This window comes from Bos mutus, chromosome 2, assembly GCF_027580195.1.
Source record: "Bos mutus isolate GX-2022 chromosome 2, NWIPB_WYAK_1.1, whole genome shotgun sequence".
NCBI lineage: Eukaryota > Metazoa > Chordata > Mammalia > Artiodactyla > Bovidae > Bos > Bos mutus.
The window spans coordinates 64,474,997-64,500,200 of NC_091618.1; the positions used below are offsets into that span (position 1 = coordinate 64,474,997).

Sequence of the window (25,204 nt, forward strand, 5' to 3'; positions counted from 1 at the left end):
ACTGTTGCTTCCTGACCTGCATACAGATTTCTCAAGAGGCAGGTCAGGTGGTCTGGTTCCATAGCTTTTTTATTTTTTTTAACCAACTCATAAATTCTGTCCTAAATCAGGCTCTATTAGAAGTATCAGTTCATCCATCTTAACTGTATGAGATGCTTTCTAATTCTGAAATACAGGGTACCTAAAAGTCATTACGTTTTTCGAGGCAATTCAACCTAACAGACACTTAGGCCCCACTGAGCTTCAGGTATTTTATAGCACTGGGTAGATAAAACTAACATTACAAATTATATATCTCTCAAGATGCCCGAACCTGGTCCCTGAAGATTAGGTCCGTGACTCACAAGCCACCTGGGCTGTATGGGCCTCCAGTCAGTATCCCCAGGGGTCTGCTCAGAGCTACCCCAGCAGCTGCTCAGGGATCCTCTGCTAAAAGTTGAATGTTTACATTTTCCTGAACTAAAACACAAACAAAAACTGGTAGTGCTTTTTATATTTACCCAATCTGTAGCTAACTTCAAAGCTCTGATAATTCCCATAGAAAAGGTGTCAGAGTATTTGTTTAATGATGATTACATGAAGCCAAGTTCCTGATGCATTAATCAGTCGGAAAAACAAACAATTCCTTAAGGGCACAAAATTCCAAGTGGCTTGATTCAGGAGACACAGCAGTGCCAGGAATACATAGGCAGTGGAAAAACTGAACTTGGTTTTCATCGTTGCAGTTCACACTACAAATATCAAATTATGTGACTGGTTTCCTTCATCATAAATCAAGGGCGATCTACATTAATTTGGGTCAAGAGAAATTCTGGCAGATAGGAAGCTTAGGTTATTTAGAAGTTTTCCATATGTGAAGAAACAGAATCCCATTAGATTCTGGGGGCCTTAAAAATTCTCAACTAAATTCCATTGCTAAAATACAATAAAAAGTGACTGGCAGTGAAGAAACATGAATAAATATACATATTCTATGCCTATTAATCCTCAGATGCAGATAGGAGCCTGAATTAGAGTTCTTCTATGATTTATAGAAAGTAGCCAATTAAAATATTAAAGCAGAACTTTCCTGGTGGACCAGTGGTTGGGAGTTCTCCTGCCACTGCAGGAGACATAGGTTTGATCCCTGGTCCAGGAGGATTCCATATGCCATGGGGCAGCTGGGTCTGTATGCTGTGGGTGCTGAGGCCCTCGTGTCCAAGAGCTCATATACCACAAAAGAGACTGCCCTCCCCATCCCTACCACCCATCCCTGCTCTCTGCAATTAGCAGGGGCCCTGCATGCAGTGGCGAGGGCCCAGCACAACCAAAATAAAAATAAATAAATAATATTAAAAAAATTAAAGCAGATAGAAGTTAATACTCTTCAAGTAAAGACAACTTTTATCCCTGCTACTTTATTATTTAAACATTTAATCAATTACATTAAGGCTATGTATAAAAATATATTAAGCACTTGAAAAGACTTATGACTTATTTTTAATAAAATCCAACTCAAACTTTTTAAATACCAGTCTTATGACCATGTACAAACTCTGTGCCTATTAGAAGAAAAGAGTACCAGTTTCCCTCACAGAAAGTAAATATTATAAAATAATATAAACGCAAATTTCTTTCTTGTCCCTTTTCTAAATAAATGCTAGAAGAGGGCCAGACACAGCATTAATTTCCAGTAAATTATATAACATTTGTTTCTACTTTACTCTGATGTTATTTTCATCATTTACCCTAAAATCTAACATTGTGTTAGTTAGGAGTAATCAACGATTTCTTGAGAGAATGTATAATCTTGTGAACTTATTGGGGATAACATAAAAGCAAATTTCCTCTCTAATTAAAAAACCTCCATGTTTAGAGAGTGGACTGAGTGAGCCATCTTGACATAAATAGTACTGGACTCCTTTTTGGAGAGTGAAGGTTGACTGATAATGTCACTGAGAGGGACTGTATGGGGCCTTCCTGGAACAGACTCCCTGCCCTGACCCCCATGTCCTCTACCTGCCTCTTCACTGTGGAAAAACTGTGGCCTCCTAGACCTTTCCTGAGTTCCAAAGAGTCAATTTAATCAGAGAATGAGAAAATGGAGAAAGAAAGGAAAACCATCAGGCAAGACAAAATTCTAACACTTTAGCCATTAGACAAAGTCAAGGATCTTCAGTTCCTCCTCAAGGGCTTATAGATAATATTCTGGGCCACATCCTTTGAGCTGTCTTGTAGATACTGAGATTCCCACCAGGTGGGAGAAGTTACTGGTATGCTACCCACAAGCATGTAGACTCCAGACCGGTTGGAACCAGAAGGTTGATGATGCTGACTCCCGATAACCTCACCATAATCCAATTAGAAGAATGTCCATGAGCTGACCACACACCCCACTACCCTCTTTCCTCACTCTGTCTTTAAAAACTTTTCCCTGAAACCTTTCAAGGAGTTCAGGCCTTTTAAGCACTAGGTGTCTAGACTCCTTCTTGGTTGCCTGTAATTAACACTGCACTTTCCTTCACCACGACCTGCTGTCATTAGGATGGCTTTGCTGCACATGGGCAAGCAGACCCAAGCATGAGTCAGTAACAGTAAAAAGCATGACAGATGCTAACTTATTACAAGATGCTCGATTCAGAGGCCACAGTAAATTAATCATCAGCTATTACATGTTACTTGTAACCATCAAGATAAAGGGAAGCCTCTTCACAGAGACATACATAAAATTTAAACCATAATGTAGACTATGTAAACACGTCAATTTAGCAGGACTTTTCCCTTGTCAATTACTCACTGATATAGGAATCGCTTAGAGATCCAAAGCTGTGGACAGCAATGATGTATTCGCATGAGACCCACTCCTTTTCAAATGTACAGAAGACTCATGAGAAAATCGAATCTGAGTGAGCTCATCTATATTGGGACTTCCTGGCGGTCCAGTGGTTAAGAATCTGCCTTACAATGCAGTAGACATGGGTTTGATCCCTGGTCGGGGAACTCAGATCCCACATGCTGGGGGGCAGCTAAGCCCATGTGCTACAACTGAGCCTGTGGGCCTCACCTACAGAGCCCATGCACTCTGGGGTCCCTGCACCATAACTAGAGAGAAGACTCTGTGCTGCAACTGAGAGCCTGAGTATCTCAACCAAGAGCCGAAGCAGGCAAAAATAAATACATAAATATGAAAACAAACCCATTTTTTGTCTACTGAGAGGTGGATCCCCAGTCTCCTTCCCTGGGATCTGGGCTCTCTGGCCACTCAGCTCCTGGAGAGCAGCAGAAATAACGATGCTGCACTGCTTTCCTAAGGCCATACCCAGGAGACTGGCATCCCTCGATCCTCCTGGGTGCTTACCTTGTTGCCAGGTTGGCAGGAAGCACAAGCAGCCTTTGGAGAGACCCATGTGGAGAGAACCGAGGCTACCAGCCCTGCACCCAGCTCAGCCCAGGAAACAGCAGCGTGCGAGTGGACCAATCTGGGAAGTGGATCCCTTGGCTTGGCTAAGCAGCCTCAGCTGACTCTGCACAAAGCAGGGCAACTTTCTCCATCAAGGAGCCTTCAAAACGTAGATCCAGGAGCAAAATAAATGACTGCTGTTACTTTAAGCCACTGCTTCTAGGGTGGTTTGTTACACAGCAGTAAGGAAAAACCAGACCCAGACAGCATTCTCTCTTCCTCACCTCATTTCTCCCTTAGTGAATGACTGCCTTTACCCCATTTCTGGTGGGAATCTTAACTTGGACATTTTAAGGTCGTTTTCTCTTTTCAGTAGTCGCTCTTCACATGTCCCAGCCATGTGCTTGTGCCTCAGCCAACCGAGAAGGTAAGCACTATTATTCTGCCCATTTCATAGATAAACAAACTGACCAGTGTGGGGCTGTCCAAGGACATACGGTTAATAAGAGATGAGGTTGGAATGGTGAGGGTCACAAGGTGGCAGAGTAGAAGGACATGCACTCATCTTCTCCTCTGAGAACTCCAAAATTACAACTCGCTGCTGAACAACCATTGACAGGAGGATGTTGGATCACACCAAAAAAAGATACCCCATGTCCAAGGGCAAAGGAGAAACCCCAGCAAGACAGTAGGAGGGGCAAAACTGCATTTAGAATCAAACCTCATACCTGCCAGAGACACTTGGAGGGCTCAAACAAAACCTGGTGCACACCAGGAGACCCCAAAGAGACTGAGCCAGACCTGCCTTTGAGTGTTTGAGTGTCCCCTGTGGAGGACAGGTCAGCAGTGGCCTGTCACAGGTGCAGGGGCTCTGGGTACAGCAGACCTGAGTGTGGCATAAGCCCTCTTAGAGGAGGTCACTATTAACGCCACCATGGAGCCGCCAGAACTTATCCAGGACTAGGGAAACAGACTCTTGGAGGGCTGAAACAAAACCTTGTGTGCACCAGGACCCAGAAGAAAGGAGCAGTCAGACCCACAAAAGACTGACCCAGACTTGCCTGTTGAGTGTCCAGAAGTCTCCGGCAGAGGCGTGCCTCGGCAGTGGCCTGCTGCAGGGTCAGAGGCACCGAGTGCAGCAGTGCACAGGACCTTTTCAAGGAGGTTGCCATTATCTTCATTACTTCCGCCATAGTTTGATCTCAAGTCAAACAACAGGGAGGGAACATAGTCCCGCCCATCAACAGAAAATTGGATTAAAATTTACTGAGCATGGCTCCACCCATCAGAACCAAGAACCAGTTTCCCCCACAGTCAGTCTCTCCCGTCAGGAAGCTTCCGTAAGCCTCCTATCCTTACACCTCAGAGGGCAGACAGAATGAAAATCACAATCACAGAAAACTGATCACATGGACCACAGCCTTGTCTAACTCAAGGAAACTATAAGCCATGACACGTCAGTTCAGTTCAGTTCAGTCGCTCTGTCGTGTCCGACTCTTTGCCACCCCGTGAACCACAGCACTAGGTCTCCTTGTCCATCACCAACTCCTGGAGTCCACCCAAATCCATGTCCATCGAGTCGGTGATGCCATCCAACCATCTTATCCTCTGTCATCCCCTTCTCCTCCTGCCCTCAATCTTTCCCAGCATCAGGGTCTTTTTAAATGAGTCAGCTCTTCGCAACAGGTGGCCCAAAGTATTGGAGTTTCAGCTTTAACATCAGTCCTTCCAATGAACACCCAGGACTGATCTCCTTTAGGATGGACTGGTTGGATCTCCTTGCAGTGTAGGGCCACCCAAGACAGATGGGTCATGGTGGAGAGTTCTGACAAAATGTGGTCCACTGGAGAAGGGAATGGCAAACCATTTCAGCACTCTTGCCTTGAGAACCCTGTGAACAGTATGAAAAGGCAAAAAGATATGACACTGAAAGATGAACTCCCCAGGTCGGTAGGTGCCCAATATGCTACTGGAGAAGAGTGGAGAAACAACTCCAGAAAAAATGAAGAGATGGAGCCAAAGCAAAAACAATGCCCAGTTGTGGATGTGACTGGTGATGGAAGAAAAGTCCAATGCTGTAAAGAACAATATTGCATAGGAACCTGGAATGTTAGGTCCAAGAATCAAGGCAAATTGGAAGTGGGCAAATAGGAGATGGCAAGAATGAACACTGACATTTTAGGAATCAGTGAACTAAAATGGACTGGAATGGATGAATTTAACTCAGATGACCATTATATCTACTACCGTGGGCAAGACTCCCTTAGAAGAAATGGAGTGGCCTTCATAGTCAACCAAAGAGTCCGAAATGCAGTACTTGGGTACAATCTCAAAAACAACAGAATGATCTCTGTTTATTTCCAAGGCAAACCAGTCAATATCACAGTAATCCAAGTCTATGCCCCAACCACTGGAGAAGGCAATGGCACCCCACTCCAGTACTCTTGCCTGGAAAATCCCATGGATGGAGGAGCCTGGTAGGCTGCAGTCCATGAGGTTGCTAAGAGTCGGACACGACTGAGCGACTTCACTTTCACTTTTCACTTTCATGCACTGGAGAAGGAAATGGCAACCCACTCCAGTATTCTTGCCTGGAGAATCCCAGGGATGGGGGAGCCTGGTAGGCTGCCGTCTATGGAGTCACACAGAGTCGGACACGACTGAAGCGACTTAGCAGCAGCAGCAGCCCCAACCACTAATGCTGAAGAAGTGGAAGTTGAACGGTTCTATGAAGACCTACAAGACCTTATAGAATTAACATCCAAAAAAGATGTCCTTTTCATTATAGGGGACTGGATTGCAAAAGTAGGAAGTCAAGAGATACCTGGAGTAACAGGCAAGTTTGGCCTTGGAGTACAGAATGAAGCAGAGCAAAGGCTAATAGAGTTTTGCCAAGAGAACGCACTGGTCATAGCAAACACCCTCTTCCAACAACACAAGAGAAGACTCTGCAAATGGACATCATCAGATGGCCAACAATGAAATCAGATTCATTATATTCTTTGCAACCAAAGATGGAGAAGCTCTAAGCAGTCAGCAAAAAGAAGACTGGGAGCTGACTAGGGCTAAGATCATGAACTCCTTATTGCCTAATTCAGACTTAAATTGAAGAAAGTAGGGAAAACCACTAGATCATTCAGATATGACCTAAATCAAATCCCTTACGATTATACAGTGGAAGTGAGAAATAGATTCAAGGGATTAGATCTGATAGATACAGTGCCTGAAGAAATATGGACGGAGGTTTGTAACATTGTATAGGAGGCAGTGATCAAGACCATCCCCAAGAAAAAGAAATGCAAAAATGCAAAATGGTTGTCTGAGGAGGACTTACAAATAGCTGAGAAAAGGAAAGATATACCCATTTGAATGCAGAGTTCCAAAGAATAGCAAGGAGACATAAGAAAGCCTTCCTCAGTGATCAATGCAAAGAAACAGAGGAAAACAATAGAATGGGAAAGACAAGAGATCTCTTCAAGAAAATTAGAGATATCAAGGGAACATTTCATGCAAAGATGGGCATAATAAAGGACATAAACAGTATGGACCTAACAGTACCAGAAGATATTAAGAAGAGGTGGCAAAAATACACGGAAGAACTGTACAAAAAAGATCTTCATGACACAGATAACCGTGATGGTGTGATCACTCACCTAGAGCCAGACATCCTGGAATGAGAAGTCAAGTGGGCCTTAGAAAGCATCATGGTGAACAAAGCTGGTGGAGGTGATGGAATTTCAGCTGAGCTATTTCAAATCCTAAAAGATGATGCTGTTAAAGTGCTGCACACAATATACCAGCAAATTTGGAAAATTCAGCAGTGGCCACAGGACTGGAAAAGGTCAGTTTTCATTCCAGTCCCAAAGAAAGGCAATGCTAAAGAATCTTCAAACTACCACACAATTGCACTCATCTCACACGCTAGTAAAGTAATGCTCAAAATTCTCTAAGCCAGGCTTCAACAGTATGTGAACCATGAACTTCCAGATGTTCAGGCTAGATTTAGAAAAGACAGAGGAAACAGAGATCAAATTGCCAACATCTGTTGGATAATCGAAAAAGCAAAAGAGTTCCAAAAAACATCTACTTCTGCTTTATTTACTATGCCAAAGCCTTTGGCTGTGTGGATCACAACAAACTGTGGACAATTCTTAAAGAGATCAGAATACCAGACCACCTTACCTGCCTCCTGAGAAATCTGTATGTAGGTCAAGAAGCATCAGTTAGAATGGGACATGGAACAACAGACTGGTTCCAAATTGGGAAAGGAGTACCTCAAGGCTGTATATTGTCACCCTGCTTATTTAACTTACATGCAGAGTACATCGCTGGAAGAAATAGTAATAACCTCAGATATGCAGATAACACCACCAGTGGCAGAAAATGAAGAAGAACTAAAGAGCCTCTTGATGAAAGTGAATGAGGAGAGTGAAAAAATCGGATTAAAACTCAACATTCAGAAAACTAAGATCATGGAATCCAGTCCCATCACTTCATGGCAAATAAATGGGGAAACAATAGAAACAGTGACAGTCTTTATTTTCTTGGGCTCCAAAATCACTGTAGATGGTGACTGCAGCCATGAAATGAAAAGACACTTGCTCCTTGGAAGAAAAGCTATGATCAACCTAGACAGAATATTCAAAAGCAGAGACATCGCTTTGCCAACAAAGGTCTGTCTAGTCAAAGCTATGTTTTTCCAGTAGCTATGTATGAATGTGAGAGTTGGACTATAAAGAAAGCTGAGCACCAAAGAATTGATGCTTTTGAACTGTGGTGTTGGAGAAGACTCTTGAGTGTCCCTTGGACTGCAAGGAGATCCAACCAGTCCATCCTAAAGGAAATCAGTCCTGAATATTCATTGGAAGGACTGATGCTGAAGCTGAAACTCCAATACTTTGGCCACCTGATGTGAAGAACTGACTCACTGGGAAAGACCCTGATGCTGGGAAAGATTGAAGGTAGGAGGAGAAGGTGACGACAGAGGATGAGATGGTTGGATGGCATCAGTGACGCAGTGGACATGAGTTTCAGCAAGCTCCTGGAGTTGGTGGTGGACAGAGAAGCCTGGCATGCTGCAGTCCATGGGGTCACGACTAACTGACTAAGGTGGGAGTGAAAGCCAGGACCCCAGGACCCCGAGCTCTTAACTGTCATGCTATGTCCCTCTCCTCGGTCTCTAACAACCACAAAAAACTAAGACATCTCACTGTTCACACCTACAGCTTCTTCCCCATTGATTTTTCTTCAAAACTGATCCCTTTGGGCTTTATTTGCTGAGCTTTTTGAAAGGCAAGTTCTTCAATTAGTCCATCATCAAGAAAGGCTTCTAAAGTCCCAGGACTTTTTCTCAAATATTACCAACCTCCCCTCAAGTCCTGGCATGCGTGTAGAGAGAAAGGGGTGGGGGTGTCTGGGGACTGGCCAGTTAGTTTCCTTCAAGCCTGAGGTGTAAACTGCTGTATTCAGAAGATGACCAACAAAAATAGAAAGAAATCAGACAAAATGATTAGTTTCTCGATAAGCCAGATCCCCAGATGAATGTGCCACAATTTGAAAAGATATGAAGAATGCAGAGTAAATTATGTTTCCGATTTCAAAGTATGCCCTTGCAATCTCAGATAATTTATGTTCCTGTGAACTTCCATATGCTGCTTATCTCACTTTCAAAGACACAGTTAACTGGGACTGGGGCCTCAAACCAGAAGCACAGTGGACCCAGGATTTTTAATGACATAGTCAAATAAGGACAAACACAAATTTACATAAAGAAATGGTCACTTAACAGGCATCTAATTTTTTTTTTTTTTTGCCTTTACAGAATTATACACCATCCTTACTTTAGACTCAGCTTAGACCAATATTGGGCTTCCCAGGTGGTGCTGGTGGTAAAGGATCCACTTGCCAAGGCAGGAGACATAAGAGACATGGGTTCAAACCCTGGGTGGGGAAGATCCCCTGGAGGAGGGAATGGCAACCCACTCCAGTATTCTTGCCTGGAGAATCCCATGGACAGAGGAGGCTGGTGGATTACAGTCCATGGGGTTGCAAAGAGTTGGACATGACTGAAGTGACTAAGCACACACAGACACAGACCAATGTTAGAGGCAAAGACCAAGAAGGAGGCAAGGAGTCAGGGAGGTTTGATGTTTTTTCTCTTGCTGGTGTGACTGTCAAGTTCCCTTCTTGCCCTTAATTCAATTTCTTCCCCAACCCTACTTAGTTCTCCCCACTGGTAAAATTTTACACACATCCCGGTAGTTTAGGAAAAGATGGAATTGTGAAAACACTAGGGAACAACCAGAAGTATTATTAAATGAGGTCCCCTTGCATACTTGGTTAAGGAAGTTAAGATATTTCTCTGGCGGTAGGGTGGGGAAGGGAACTGAATTTCAAAGAAGTTAGAGGTGACCTAGTGACATGTTACCTGTCGTTCACAGAGACAATATGTACCCAATTCATATTTCTAAATACCTTTTTTAGAAAATGTATATACCATAAAATTTACCCATTCTCACCCTTTGGCAGAAAGTGAAGAGGAACTAAAAAGCCTCTTGATGAAAGTGAAAGTGGAGAGTGAAAAAGTGGGCTTAAAGCTCAACATTCAGAAAACGAAGATCATGGCATCCGGTCCCATCACTTCATGGGAAATAGATGGGGAAACAGTGGAAACAGTGTCAGACTTTACTTTTTTGGGCTCCAAAATCACTGCAGATGGTGACTGCATCATGAAATTAAAAGATGCTTACTCCTTGGAAGGAAAGTTATGACCAACCTAGATAGCATATTCAAAAGCAGAGACATTACTTTGCCAACAAAGGTCCGTCTAGTCAAGGCTATGGTTTTTCCTGTGGTCATGTATGGATGTGAGAGTTGGACTGTGGAGAAGGCTGAGCACCGAAGAATTGATGCTTTTGAACTGTGGTGTTGGAGAAGACTCTTGAGAGTCCCTTGGACTGCAAGGAGATCCAACCAGTCCATTGTGAAGGAGATCAGCCCTGGGTGTTCTTTGGAAGGAATGATGCTAAAGCTGAAACTCCAGTACTTTGGCCACCTCATGCAAAGAGTTGACTCATTGGAAAAGACTCTGATGCCGGGAGGGATTGGGGGCAGGAGGAGAAGGGGACGACAGAGCATGAAATGGCTGGATGGCATCACTGACTCGATGGACGTGAGTCTGAGTGAACTCCGGGAGTTTGTGATGGACAGGGAGGCCTGGCGTGCTGCGATTCATGGGGTCACAAAGAGTCCGACGTGACTGAGCGACTGAACTGAACTGAAGGGTACAGTTTGGGCTTCCAAGAATCTGCCTGCAATGTAGAAGACTCAGGTTTGATCCCTGGGTTGGGAAGTTCCCAAGGACAGCATGGCAACCCACTCCAGTACTCTTGCCTGGAAAATTTCATGGACAGAGGAGCATGCCGGGCTACAGTCCATGGGGTCGCACAGAGCTGGACATGGCTGAGGAGATTAAGCAGCAGCAGCAAGGGCACAGTTGAGTGGAACTGGGGACATTCACACTGTTGTACAACCATCACCACTGTCTTTCTCCAGAACTTCTATCACTTGCAAAATTGGGACTCTGTCCCCATTAAACTGTAATCCCATCCCCTAGCCTCTGGTACCCACCCTTCTGCTCTCTGTCTCTAAACATGATGAGTCTGAGTACCTGCTCTGAGTGGTATCACACAGTTCAAAAGACCTTTTAAAAAGTAAAGGATAACTTCACTTAAACATGAAAACAGTAATAGAAATAATACATTGTATAGAAAATAGCATCTACAACTCACTAGAGGTACAGCTAATGTGGGGTAAGGAACGAAATTCAGGGCTGCTAATCTTTAGTCAGGGCAGGTCCCTGGTTGCTAGCTACTCTAAATATTTTGACAAGCATTAAATAATCACATTCTAGGGAATTCTCTGGTGGTCTAGTGCTTACGACTCTGTGCTCTCATAAGACACATGGCATGACGAAAAAAAAAAAAATCACACTCTAGAAACCATGCCATCCCCAATATTTACCTTCACTTCTTCCAGGAGTAGACACTGAAACTCCTTATGCTGTATTCTTAAATACTAGAGCTGGGAGCTAATCCATGAATAGTTTTCATAACAATATTTTAAAGTTTCTTACCGTTTAGTTCATGATACTAGGTTGGTAGTTTCATATAAGCCATATAATGTATCTATTACATTTAATGTATCATTCCAAGAATTTATACAAAAACTGCTGCTGCTAAGTCGCTTCAGTCATATCTGACTCTGTGTGACCCCATAGACGGCAGCCCACCAGGCTCCCCCGTCCCTGGGATTCTCCAGGCAAGAATACTGGAGTGGGTTGCCATTTCCTTCTCCAATGCATGAAAGTGAAAAGTGAAAGTGAAGTCGCTCAGTTATGTCCGACTCTTAGCGACCCCATGGACTGCAGCCTACCAGGCTCCTCCATCCATGGGATTTTCCAGGCAAGAGTACTGCAGTGGGGTGCCATACAAAAACTAGAAAGCCCTAAATAAAAAAAAGTACTCCACCTTTTACCATGGCCCCTGATACACACATTCCTAAACTGACCGTCCGTTAGTGTTGCTCCAATCCTTAGTTCCATGCAAACCAAGGGCAATTTTCCAAATCATATTTGCACAAAATCCAAGGGAGAAAAGTAGAGTATTACAGTTTTCAAGCTAAGCTCTAGTAAGGTCAATACTGCTTTCCTAAATTTTGTTTTTCAGCCTTTTGATGACTTTCTCCAGTAGTCAAAAGTCTGGGATTCAACATTTTGTGAGAAAAACTTGAAAACGAAACAAAACAAATTTAGGCCTTCCATTGAAAGCTCTCTTTGGGACTTCCCTGGTGATCCAGTGGTTAAGAATCCACCTTCCAATGTAGGGGACATGGGTTCAATCCCTGGTCCAGGAACTAAGATCACACATACTTCAGGGCAACTAAGCCCATGCACTGTGACTACTGAAGCCTGAGAGCCTACAGCCTGTGCTCTGCAACGAGAGAAGCCACTGCAATGAGAAGCCACGTACCACAACTAGAGAGGACCCTAGGAGACTTTCAGGTAAGCTTGTCTATAGGGCTCCAATCAACTGGTCAACCAAATCAGTTTGATGCTAGGAGAGTCAGGTGATCCACATGGAGAGGACAACTAGCCAATCAACTGGATTTGCTCCAGATTTCAGCCAGTTATTCAGTATGAGATAGACACTGCCAGGGAAATTGCAGAGTAAGATGATTTAAGATGAATCTTTCTAGAGTCATGGAAACAGGAAGATGGTAACATTTCAGTACCTCTCATAAGCATGCTTTCATTTACTTATGTGTGCAGGAAGAGTAGCACTGTATCCGATCCACAACACTCTCTAAGAAACGAAGTGATGGCTGGGCTTACCCAGTTATAGAGCAGTTTCAACATCTGTAGGCGAAAGACAGCTGAAAGGCCTCTGCATCCCATGGTTGGATGTTGGATAGATGTTGGATAGAAACTGGAATGCTACTTTTTGTTATTTACAGAAGCTGTCAAAACACAGTTCACCAGACTTTAAACCACCACAGTTGTTTATAGGTAGTTGGCAAATATCCATGTGGGATTTTATCTCAGCGGGGAAAATTTACAACTATCAAATCCAGCCCATGAGAACGTAGTTGATGAACAGATACAAGTCTGTCTCCTGACCTTTTGGACAGTGACTGAGGTGCCACCCAATCCTCAGAAAGGCTCGACCCAGACCACACCTGCTTCTCCCCAGAAGCAACCTCAAAGAGAGCAAACCTGGGATATTACATGAAAATTCTACAACTTCTGGCAATTTAGTCTAAATTGATTTTATATATATATATATATATATATATATATATATATATAAAGAGAACATATATTCTTCTGAATCTACCTTCTGCTAAATTTATGTTTTCCCATCACCTTTGTCCTTCCTCATAATGTGCAGTATTTTTTTTTTCTTTAGCTATATAAAGAATTGCTTTACTCTGACATTTAAACACATAAATGTCATTGGAATACAGGCTGCTCTGTCTATGGAATTCTCCAGGCAAGAATACTGGAGTGGGTAGCCATTCCTTTCTCCAGGAAATCTTCCTGACCCACGAATTGAACCCAGGTGCCCCACACTGCAATGGCACCCCACTCCAGTACTCTTGCCTGGAGAATTCCATGGACGGAGAAGCCTGGTAGGCTGCAGTCCATGGGGTCGCTAAGAGTCGGACACGACTGAGCGACTTCACTTTCACTTTTCACTTTTCACTTTCGTGCATTGGAGAAGGAAATGGCAGCCCACTCCAGTGTTCTTGCCTGGAGAATCCCATGGATGGGGGAGCCTGGTGGGCTGCCATTATGGGGTCGCACAGAGTCGGACACGACTGAAGCGATTTAGCAGCAGCAGCAGCAGCAGCAGCACCCCACACTGCAGGCAGATTCTCTACCATCTGAGCCAGGGAAGCCCTATATATAAAATAGATAACTAATATGGACCTACTGTATAGCACAGGAAACTACTCAATACTCTGTAATGGCCCATATGGGAAAAGAATCTAAAAGTGGATATATGTATACCTATAACTGATTCACTTCACTGTACACCTGAAACTAACACAATAATGTAAATCAACTACACTCCAATAAATTTTTTAAATAAAAATAAAGAAACATATAAATGACATTGGAACCCTCAGACATTTTCATAAGAATGAAAAATGGTGCGGTCATTTGAAAAATAGTGTGGCAGCTTCTCAAAATGTTAAACACGGAGTTACTACTGTAGCCTAGCAATTCTGTTTCCAGGTGTGTAGCCAACAGAAACGAAAACACTTATCCGCATAAAAACAAATACATGTTTACAGCAGCACTATTTAAAGTAGCCAAAAAGTGGAATCAACTCAATGTCCATCAACTGATGAACAGATAATAAGATACGGTTTTTCCATATAGTAGAATATTATTTGGCACTAAAAAGGAATGAAGTACTGATATGTGCTACAAGCTGGATGCAAACTGAAAACATTACGCTAAGTAAAACAAGTCAATCACCAAGGACCATAAGACATATGATTCCATTTTTAGGAAATGTCCAGAATAAGCACATTTATAGACACACAAAGTAAACTAGAGTTTACTTAAGGCTGTGAAGTTTGAGGGAGAAATGAGAAGGTGGAAGGTTTTTTTGGGGCAATAAAAATAGCCTAGAACTGTGGTGATGGTTGATACATACTAAAAACCACTGAACTGTATGCTGTAAATTAGTACATTTTATGATGATAAATTAGTACATTTATGATATGCAAATTATATCTCAACAAAACTTTTTAAAAAATATATACACCAAGAGAGGGTGGGGAGGATACATTAGGAATTTGGGGGTAAGAGATACACACTACTATACATAAAATAGATAAATGACAAAGATCTACCGTATAGCATAGGGAACTATGCTCAGTATTTTATAATAACCCATATGGGGAAGAGTATATAAATATATATATATGTATATATATGTATAACTGAATCACTTTCCTGTATACCTGAAACTAACATAACATTGTAAATCAACTATAATCTGATAAAAAAGAAAACAATTTAAAATACACACACACACACACAGATACAAACATGCCATGAGAAAGAAGCTCTTAGCCCTAGAACCTACAGCTATACCCTGACTCCTCCCTGCCTGCCTCACCCTGGCCCCTCTCCCCAGCTCGTGCAGAGTTCCTCACAGGTTGTTTTGGGGGCTTCACACAATCCCTCTGACATCAGCCTGGTCCCCAAGCCTTGGAAACCCACCTTCAGCTTGGCCGCCAGCCTCCCCACCCCAAGCTTCTCATACCAATTTCTCTGTAAGTTGTCCACCTTTGTTAAAGTGTGAGCCAAACTGTCTGGTCTCATCTGCGCATCATTCAGGCAAAAATCTCCTTGGTGACGACAATGACGATGGCTGTCAACTTTCAGGGCTATGCAGCTATCACCAAGCAGAACCTCGATGGGAATCTAGACCCTACACAGTGTTGTCTCCTTTTCAGTTTCTTTACTGAGGGTCCTCACAGGCCAGGCAGGTAACACTGAGCGGAGAGGCTGGCCTGTGAGGCAGCAGGGAGAGGTGGGGACGGTGGCGCCTGGCAGAGGCACGACCCTCTGAAGGGGCAGTGTCCATGCCGTCCCTGCTGAGCTGATTGTGATCAGAAAGGAATCTGGGCCTGGTACTTCCGGAGCTTCCTTTTTAAAAAAAAAAAAAAAAAAACCCAAAATGTGGAAATCTAAATTTCATGTGAAATCTTCTGATTTTTCAATGCTGGCAACTAACTGAAATTTTTAAAATTTATTTTAAAGAAGTATAGTTGATTTACTATGTTGTGCTAATTTCTGCTCTACAGCAAAGTGACTCAAACATGAAAGTGAAAGTCACTCAGTTGTGTCTGACTCTTTGTGACCCCATGGACTGTAGCCTGCCAGGCTCCTCAGTCCACGGAATTCTCCAGGCAAGAATACTACAGTGGGTTGCTGTTCTCTTCTCCAGGGGATCTTCCGGACCCAGGGATAGAACCCGGGTGTCCTGCATTGCAGGCGGATTCTTTACCGTCTGAGCCACCAGGGAAGCCCCGAGTTATACATATATATAAATGTGTTATGCACACACATTTTTTTCATTTTCTTTTCTACTACGGTTTATCACAAGACATTGAATATAGCTCCCTGTGCTCTACAGTAGGACCTTGTTGCTTATCCATTCCCTATAAATAGTTTGCATCTGCTAACCCCAAACTCCTAGTCCATCCCCTCCCATCCTTCTCCCCCTTGGCAACCATAAGCCTGAAATGTTTACAAAAAAATAAATCATGGGAACCCCCACTATGTGGACTAAACGGAGCAGGTCAGTTTAATAAAATCAGAAGCACAAATTTGGAACGGGCAGATGGATGACACGCTGAGGGATAAACCATTTGTGCCAGACAAGATAGGATTGTTGGAGGGACACACCCCACTCTCTGCAGCAAGACGATCCTCAGAAAACCATCCTGGGCTTTAGTGCTTCACAAGGAGCTAAGAAGGGAGAGACCGAGTTTGAGGGGCTGAGAAGGAAGAGGGCTAAGAAGGAGCCAGAGGCATAGGTGCCAGAAGCCCGTGCCCATCCTGTGAGACACATTAACAGGTGGTTGGTGTGGCCGGAGGAGGTGCTGGCTCTCTGGGTGTGGAGCAGGGCTACTGGGTGAGGTTGGCTGCAGAGGCAGCATCTGCATGGGCATCATTTCTGGCCCCAGAGCTGGGCCTCACAAGCAGCCCCCGGAGAAGTGATGGAGCAGAGGTGGGGGAATTTGTTTTCACTGAGGGCTGGGGGCTGAGGGCAGAGGCAGGCAAACAGTAGGAGCTGAGCTGCAAACTGGGGCTTCCCAGGTGGCTTGGTGGTAGAAAATCCACCTCCCAATGCAGGAGCCACAGGGGACATGCATTCAATCCCTGGGTTGGGAAGATCCCCTGGAGGAGGAAATGGCAACCCACTTCAGTATTCTCGCCTGGAGAATCCCATGGACAGAAGAGCCTGGTGCTTTACAGTCCATGGGGTCGCAGAGTCAGACACCACTGAGTGACCGAGCACACGTGACTGCAAATCAGCCTCGAGGGCAGGCGGTGGCCTGATGGGCTCCCAGGTGAGAGGTAAGACTGGAGGTCACAGGTGAGGGATCACTGCTTCTTACTCACCGAGCAGTGGCTGCAGCAAGTCCACTAATATAGGGAGGAGCATTAATATTTTATCACAGATCATGTCGAGCCAAGCACCCATGCTGCAGTTGCCTTTCAAACCAGAAGTGTGTGTACTCTGTGTTATAACTTCTCCTTCTTTTAGCCAAAATGCCTAATCCAACTTTTTTTCCTCCAATTAATCACCTCCTGGGATCCACTGTATTAATACAAATCCAGTATTGCATGTCTTACACATAACTTTTCTAAAGAACCTTAATTTATGAACTATATGTATCAGAATAATGTACATAGCCATGTAATGTAAAAAAGAAAAATCTACGTAATTAATGCCACGAACTATCCAAATCTTATAGCAACTAGAACAATAAGTGAACCGTGAACAGTGCAAGGTCACACTGAAGAGCCCCTCTGTCCCCAGGAGGGAGCACCAGGAGTAGCCAGTCCTATACTCTCCATCGTGACACCACCCATCAGGAGATAATCACCCTGCCAGGCAGCAGATCACATCACCTCAACCTCACACGGAATCTGCATCGTCACTCCAGAGAAGGGCGATTCCAGAGTCAGATAAAGCCGGACAGAGCTGACAAGCCGGTGTGTGACCCAAGGGCGTCTGCTTGCTGTGCCTTGTGGCGATGCTACGGCTCCTCTTCTTCACCAGCTGGAGCTCCCAGTGCTAGACTCCTGGGGGTGCTGTGGCTGAGGACTCTTCCCATGATCTTCTCCAGAGAAGTACCTTCAGCTGAGGGGCTGGGCACCCTCAGCCCTGCCCTGCACTCCTTTATGGGTTCTGCCTTAATAAATCGTGGGCAATGAATCCTTATTTCTGCTTCTAAGGAACCTAAGGCCCCACTGCTACATTTAAATATTTGCAATCAGTGCCTGTGAGAGTGCTGCACTCAGTAGTCAGAGAATTTGGAAAATTCAGCAGTGGCCACAAGACTGGAAAAGGTCACTTTTCATTGCAGTCCCAAATAAGGGCAATGCCAAAGAATGTTCAAACTACTGTAATATTCTGTTCATTTCACATGCTAGCAAGGTAATGCTCAAAATTCTTCAAGCTAGACTTCAGCAGTATGTGAACCAAGACCTTCCAGAGGCACAAGGTGGTTTAGAAAAGGCAGAGGAACCAGAGACCAAATTGCCAACATCCGTTGGATCATAGAAAGAGCAAGGGAATCCCAGAGAAACATCTACCTCTGTTTCATTGACTATGCAAAACCTTTGACTGATGGAATACAACAAACTATGGAAAACTCTTAAAGAGATGGGAATACCAGACCAACTTATGTGTTTCCTGAGAAACCTGTATGCAGGTCAAGGAGCAACAGTTAGAACTGGACATGGAACAAGGGACGGGCTCAAAACTGGAAAAGGAGTAAGTCAAGGTTACATACTGTCACCCTGCTTGTTTAACTTATATGCAGAGTACATCATGGGAAATGCCAGGCTGGATGAATCACAAGCTGGACTCAAGACTGCGGGGAGAAACATCAACATCAGATATGCAGAGTACCACCCTAATGGGAGAAATCGAAGAGAAACTAAAGGACCTCTTAATAAGGGTGAAAGAGAAGACTGAAAAAGCTGGTTTAAAGCTCAACATTTGAAAAATGAAGATCATGGCATCTGGTCCCATCACTTCATGGCAAATAGATGGGGAAAAAGTGGAAACAGTGAATGACTTTATTTTCTTGGGCTCCAAAATCACTATGGATGGTGACTGCAGCCCTGAAATTAAAAGATGCTTGCTCCTTGGAAAAAAAGCTATGACAAACCTAGACAGCACATTAAAAAGCAGAGACATCACTTTGCCAACAAAGGTCCATCTAGTCAAGGATATGGTTTTTCCAGCAGTCATGTATGGATGTGAGAGTTGGACCATAAAGAAGGCTGAGCGCTGAAGAATTGATGCCTTCAAACTGTGGTGCTGGAGAAGACTTTGGAGAGTCCCTTGGGCAGTAAAGAGATCAAAACGGTCGATCCTAAAGGAAATCAACCCTGAATATTCATTAGAAGGACTGATGCTGAAGCTGAAGCTGCAATACTTGGGCTACGTGATGCGAAGATCCAACTCATTAGAAAAGACCCTGATGCTGCGAAAGATGGAGAGAAAGAGAAGAAGGCGACAGAGGATGAGATGGTTGGATGGCATCACCAGCTCAATGGACGTGAGTCTGAGCAAACTCCGGGAGATAGTGAAAGACCGTGGGGTCGCAAAGAGTCGGACATGACTGAGCGACTGAACAAGGCAACAGGACAAGCAGTGCCTGATTCCGAGGTGTTCTGGGCCCCTCCTGTCTTGTGCCTGGCTGTGCACAGCAGTGCTGGCCATGCCTCCTCTGGTTCCCGCACAGGCCACTCAGGTGAGGCTTCTATCAGGTAGACTAGACTGTGTGTTTCTCTGCTTCCACTGTTCACTGGCAGTATCATTAAAACCCACGCTCCCCAGCACAGCCTCTGAGGCCTTTCTTTCTCAGCCCTTTACCTGCTCCCTGCCCCAGGCTAATGAATGTTCCAGACAGGCCCAAATCTGCTGCACCTTCCACACCTCTGACTCTGCCCAAGTCTCTGTGCTATCTAAAATACCCCTTTTTCCTCTTGCTCTGCTCCCTTCCATAGGCTGATTCGAAAGCTCAGGGCAAGCACGTTCTCCTCTGGGAAGTCTCGTCTGAGCTTCCCTGTCCCACCTGCCACCAACTTACTTCACACTGAGCTGGGTTAGGTGTGCCTCCTCAGAACACTCTGAGTTAGAAATTAGAATCATCCACTTAACAAACAGCTCATACAACTCAACAACAACAACAAAACAAACAACCAGGACTTCGCTGGTGGTCTAGTAATTGAGAACCTGCCCGGCAATGCAGAGGGACACAGGTTAGATCCCTGGTCCAGGATGATCCCACGTGCCTCGGAGCAGCTAAGCCTGTGCACCGCAACTAGAGAGAGCCCACGCACAGCAACACAGACCCGGCGCAGTCAAAAATTTATATTAAAAAAGATCAATACCCCAAGTATTGGAATACCCCACACCTTTAAAACAAACAAATTGAAAAACAGGCGGAAGACCTAAACAGGTATTTCTGCAAAGAAGACATACAGATGGCCAATAGGCACATGAAACGATGCTCATCATTGCTAATTATTAGAGAAATGCAAATTAAAACTACAGTGAAGTACCACCTCATTTTCAGAAAGGCCATCATTAAAATACCTACAAACAATAAGTACTGGAGACAGTGTGAAGAAAAGGGAACCTTCCTACACTGTTGGTGGGAATGTAAATTGGTGTAACGATTGTGGAAAAAAGTATGGAGGTTCCTTAAAAAACCAAAAACAGAGCTGCCATATGATCCAGCAATCTCACTTCTGGACATACATCCAGACAAAAGTATAATTCAAAAAGATACATACACCCCTATGTTCATAGCAGCAGTAGCCAAAACTAGAAACAACCTAAACATCCATCAACAGAGGAATGAATACAGAAGATGTGGCACATAAACACAATGGAATATTACTCGGCCTTAAAAGAATGAAACAATGCCATTTGTAGCAACATGGATTGACCTAGAGATTATCATACTAAATGAAGTCAGAAAGAGAAAGACAAATCTCATATTTCATTTCTTTGTGTAATCTGGGGCTTCCCAGGTGGTGCTGATGGTAAAAAAACTGCCTGCCAATGCAGGAGACATAAGGGACACAGATCTGATCCCTGGGTTGGGAAGATCCTTTGGAGGAGGGCATGGCAACCCACTCCAGTATTCTTACCTGGAGAATCCGATGGACAGAGAAGCCTGGCAGAGCTGAACAAGACTGAAGCGACTTAGCATGCACACACACATATAAAACGTGACACAAAAGAACTTATCTACAAAATAGAAACAGATTCACAAACATAAAGAACAGACTTGTGGTTGCCAAGGGGGAGGGGGTTGAGGGAGAGATGAATTGGGAGTTTGGGATTAGCAGATGCAAACTACTGTATACAGAATGGATAAACAAAAAGGTCCTACTGTATAGCACAGGGAATTACATTAAATACCCTGTGATAAACCATAGTGGAAAAGAATATGAAAAAGTATGTGTGTATATGTATGCAAGAGTGTGGGCTAAGTCGCTCAGCCATGTCCGACTCTTTGCTACCCACTGGACTATAGCCTGCCAGGCTCCCCTGTCCATGGGATTCTCTAGGCAAGAACACTGAAGTGGGTTGCTGTGCCCTCCTCTGTGTATGCGTATGTATATATTTCTGAATCACTTTGCTATGCAGCAGAAGTTAACACAGCATTATAACACAACTATACTTCAATAAAATAATTGTCTATTTGTGAGATGAGATTCATGTATCCTCAGTAATACCATTGTGCCTGGCACATAGTAGTCATTCTATAAAGGTCTGTTGAATGAATGAACGAATGTTGAATAAAGAACCTACCCAAATAATACCTTCAACCCCTGGGACAGCCTACAATTAACAGAGGACATTTCAGGAGAAAATCCTTCCAAATACTCACCCTATCCTACGCTGGGCTGCTACCAGACATTATGGATTGAATGCAGTGTGGGTAGCTTGTGTCCTTAAAAGTTGGGGAAAAGCCATTAAGTCAAAAGCATCAAGTCTGGGAAAGGTGTTGTAGGCTAGAAACAAAATAGCACTCTTAAGTTTTGAAATATTTTTGAAATTATCAAGGTGTTACACACAGTAACTCAAGTCTTATAAATTTAGCTGAAATTTTCGTTGTGATTACAAATGAAGGGCATGATGCATAAAACACCTTGAGAGAAGCCTCCAGGGAAGTAAGCAGATCTGTGTGTTTAGAACCAAGGCTGGGCTTCCCTGGTAGTCCAGGGGTTAAGACTCTACACTTCCACTGCACAGGGTACAGGCTCAATCCCTGGTCCAGGAAGTTCCACATGCAGTGTGGTGTGGTAAAAAAAAAAGAACCAGGGCTGATGTCTGCATCCTTTCCTTCTGTCTATGCACCAGTGCTCTCAACCTGGACAGCCTGGCTTATGGTCCAAACAAGGAGTGATGTGTGGAGGGAGAGGGAGAGAGAGAGGGAGGCAGGCAGATGAACTAGGAAGTCAATTGTTTCCACCACTTTGGTTTTGGTTGGAAATTGCTATTCATCCATTTAAAGTAAATAGCTGTTTGGCATCAAAATGCATAGAGTGAGTGGGGGTGAGTAGTCTTGCCAGGAGGAATTCACTTCTGTTAGCCCCTTAGGTCCCTACATAGACCACTTAGTGCTGAGGAGGGGCTAGTGAAGACAAGGTGGATGAGGGGAGGGAAGAGGTGCTGGGAAAGAGTTCTGGCTGAGTATTTTGGGGGAAAATAGAGACAAGAAGAGCCAGGGGCCAAGAATATACATCACCCAAAATGTAAAGGTTTGATAACACCCACCATGGGCAATGATGCAGGAGAAAAGGGAGTGTATGCGATTGGCACACCCATATCGGAGAACAATTTGGCATTAAAAGGTGACACTGAAGCTATGTGGACTGGCAATTCCACCTCTAGGTGCACAATGTAGAAAACTCTGGAACACACACCCCAGACCATGCACAAGGATATACAACGGCAGTGCTGGTCACAGCAAAAAATAATAGTGGCAATAATCCATAGGTCTGTTAGCAGTGAGATTTTTAACACTGCCATAAACACACACAGTGCACTATGATGGCTCTGGGTTAATGTGGTTAGACCACGAGAACATAACGTTGGATCAAAAAAGCAAGTTACAAAAGAACTGATGCAGAGTATGATTTCATTTATATAAAGATCAGGGACTTCCCCGGTGGTCCAGTGGCTAAGACTTGGTGCTCCCATTGCAGGGGGCCCGGGTTTGATCCCCGGTCTGGGAACTAGATCCCATATGCCGCAAGGAAGATTGAAAAGATGCTGTATGCCACAATAAAAACCCGGCACAGCCAAAAAGAAAAAAGATCAGACACTGGCAGAGCTAGACCATGTGTTATTTAGGGGTGCCCATGTATGCGTCGAAACTATTAAAATAAATCAAAAAATGATTGCCACAAAATTCAGAACAGTGGTTGTACAGTTACTGGTAGTGCTTTATGTCTTAATGTCTTAAAATCAATTTTCAATGTATTATCATTCTTTATAAACTGTGCATATTATTATACGCACAGTTTAAAGAATGATAATACATTGAAATATTTATATTTCAGTTTTATATATTCTTTTGTATGTGCTATTTATTGATACTTCTTAAAGAATTGTTTTCAAAAAAATAAGAGAGATGGTGAGTCAGAAGCCCATAGGAAGCCTCTGGGCAGGGGCAGGGTCTCACATCAGCTGAACCAAGGCAACTGTTCCAGATCTAAATGGTGGGTTTCACTCAGAGGCCCTGAAGCTCATACACCCTGGTCACCTCCTCCCATCACCAAAAAGCCTCAGTTGCTGCCTCTCTTCCTCTGCTACTGGGTCTTTAGCAACTTGTATCCCCCTTCTCAGTGCCACCTATAGGCCCTTGAACATGCTCTGACCCCCTGACACAGGCTGAAGCCCACAGTTTTTGCTTACTCTCTGTCCTTAGATCAAGAGGCCTCCAGGGATGTCCCTGGTGGTTCAGTGGCTGGGATTCCTCACTCCAAATGCAGGGAGCCCAGGTTCAGTCCTTCGTAGGGGAACTAGATTCCACATGCATGCTGCTACTAGGAGTTCACAGGTCTCAACTAGAGATCCTGCATGCTGCAACAAAGACCAAAGATCCCACATACCACAAATAAGACCAGGTGCAGCCAAAAAAGAAAGAAAAGAGGCGTCTAGCATCTGCTGGCTACGGGCTGGATTCATCACTTGCAAGGCATGATCCACGCTCTGCTGCCACCATGCTTTTGTACACTCTGTTTCCCTGCCTGGACGCCATCCTCACAGCCTACCCCACAGTGTCCTCTGAGGATAACTGGATGCCCCCCCTTATGTGGGAGGACTTTCCCCATCCCCCCAGTCAGTTCTGTACTCCCTCTTCTGGACCCACACAGAACCCCTCATGTGTCTTGATGGCAACACTTAGCAAGTGGTGTAATTTCTTAATGACATGGTTCTGTCCCCGTTAGACTTTAAGATCTTCAGAAGGACAGCTTTTGTCTACTGGTCTTTTTACATAGGTGATACTCAAAACATCACCCAAGCAGGACTTCACCGGCAGTACACAGCCAGCATGGATACAAAGCTGGAGCCAGGTGCTGCAGGTCCCCCCGTGCCCAGACTGCTAGTATTAACAACTTGGTTACTGCATCATTGGAGGTGAGGGGTGGCAGAAGGGGGGCCAGGCAGATGAGCTGGGGGGACAGGGACAGGACAGTGTGTATTTCTCAACCAGTACAGAAATATTTCAACATTTAACAAACTTTAACAACTGGTGTGGCCATTATATCTCGATGTCTAAACTGCTCAACATTCATCTTCTTTATGTCCCTAGAGACACATGGCACTGTGCCTGGTAGTAGGTATTCAATAAATATTTACTGGAAAAACAAGTAACATCTTAAAGTACACTTAAGTCATCAACTGTTTTCCCAGCAAGGAGAAAGGACTTGAGATTTGGCTTCCATTGAGACCGTCTACTGTCTTTGCCTTCTCTGCCGCCAATCTATGTAAAAACAGGTTAATGTCTGGGCATGAGATGCACGCTGGTCCAACAGCATTCAATCCAATCCCGAGACTTCTATGTGAATACTCCCAGCCTCACAGCCCCTCCAACCACCCCTGTTGTCAATAGTGTTTGGACCTTCTGGCAGCTGTCTTGCCCCATGCAGGGGAGCCTGTTGAGAAAGAAGCCTGCACAGGGCAGCAAAACCAAGACATGGAAAGGGTCAGGTTTCTCCAACCTTTGTCAAAACTCTAGACCCAGCCATGCCTGAAGATCCACCTTGTTCCTTTCAGGTTGATGACCTAATACACTCCTTTCCTGCTTATGATATTTTGACTTGACTGGGTTTGTTTGTTTCCTTTTTTTAATTTTGGTTTTTTGGTTTGTGAGTGTTTTTGTTTTTTGTTTTTTTTGTCTTTGCAACTACAAGTCCAGTCTAATTCAGCTAGGAGGAAAACTTTCCATTAGGTAAAATAGAAATCTAAGTTT

The 25,204-nt window shown here is 44.1% G+C and overlaps 1 protein-coding gene across 5 annotated transcripts in view; it reads right to left on the reverse strand.

Annotated features, from left to right (window-relative positions):
* The window catches only part of CFAP221 (cilia and flagella associated protein 221), a 136,492-nt gene that overhangs the window by 88,525 nt on the left and 22,763 nt on the right, over positions 1 to 25,204 (reverse strand). The window lies entirely within an intron of this gene.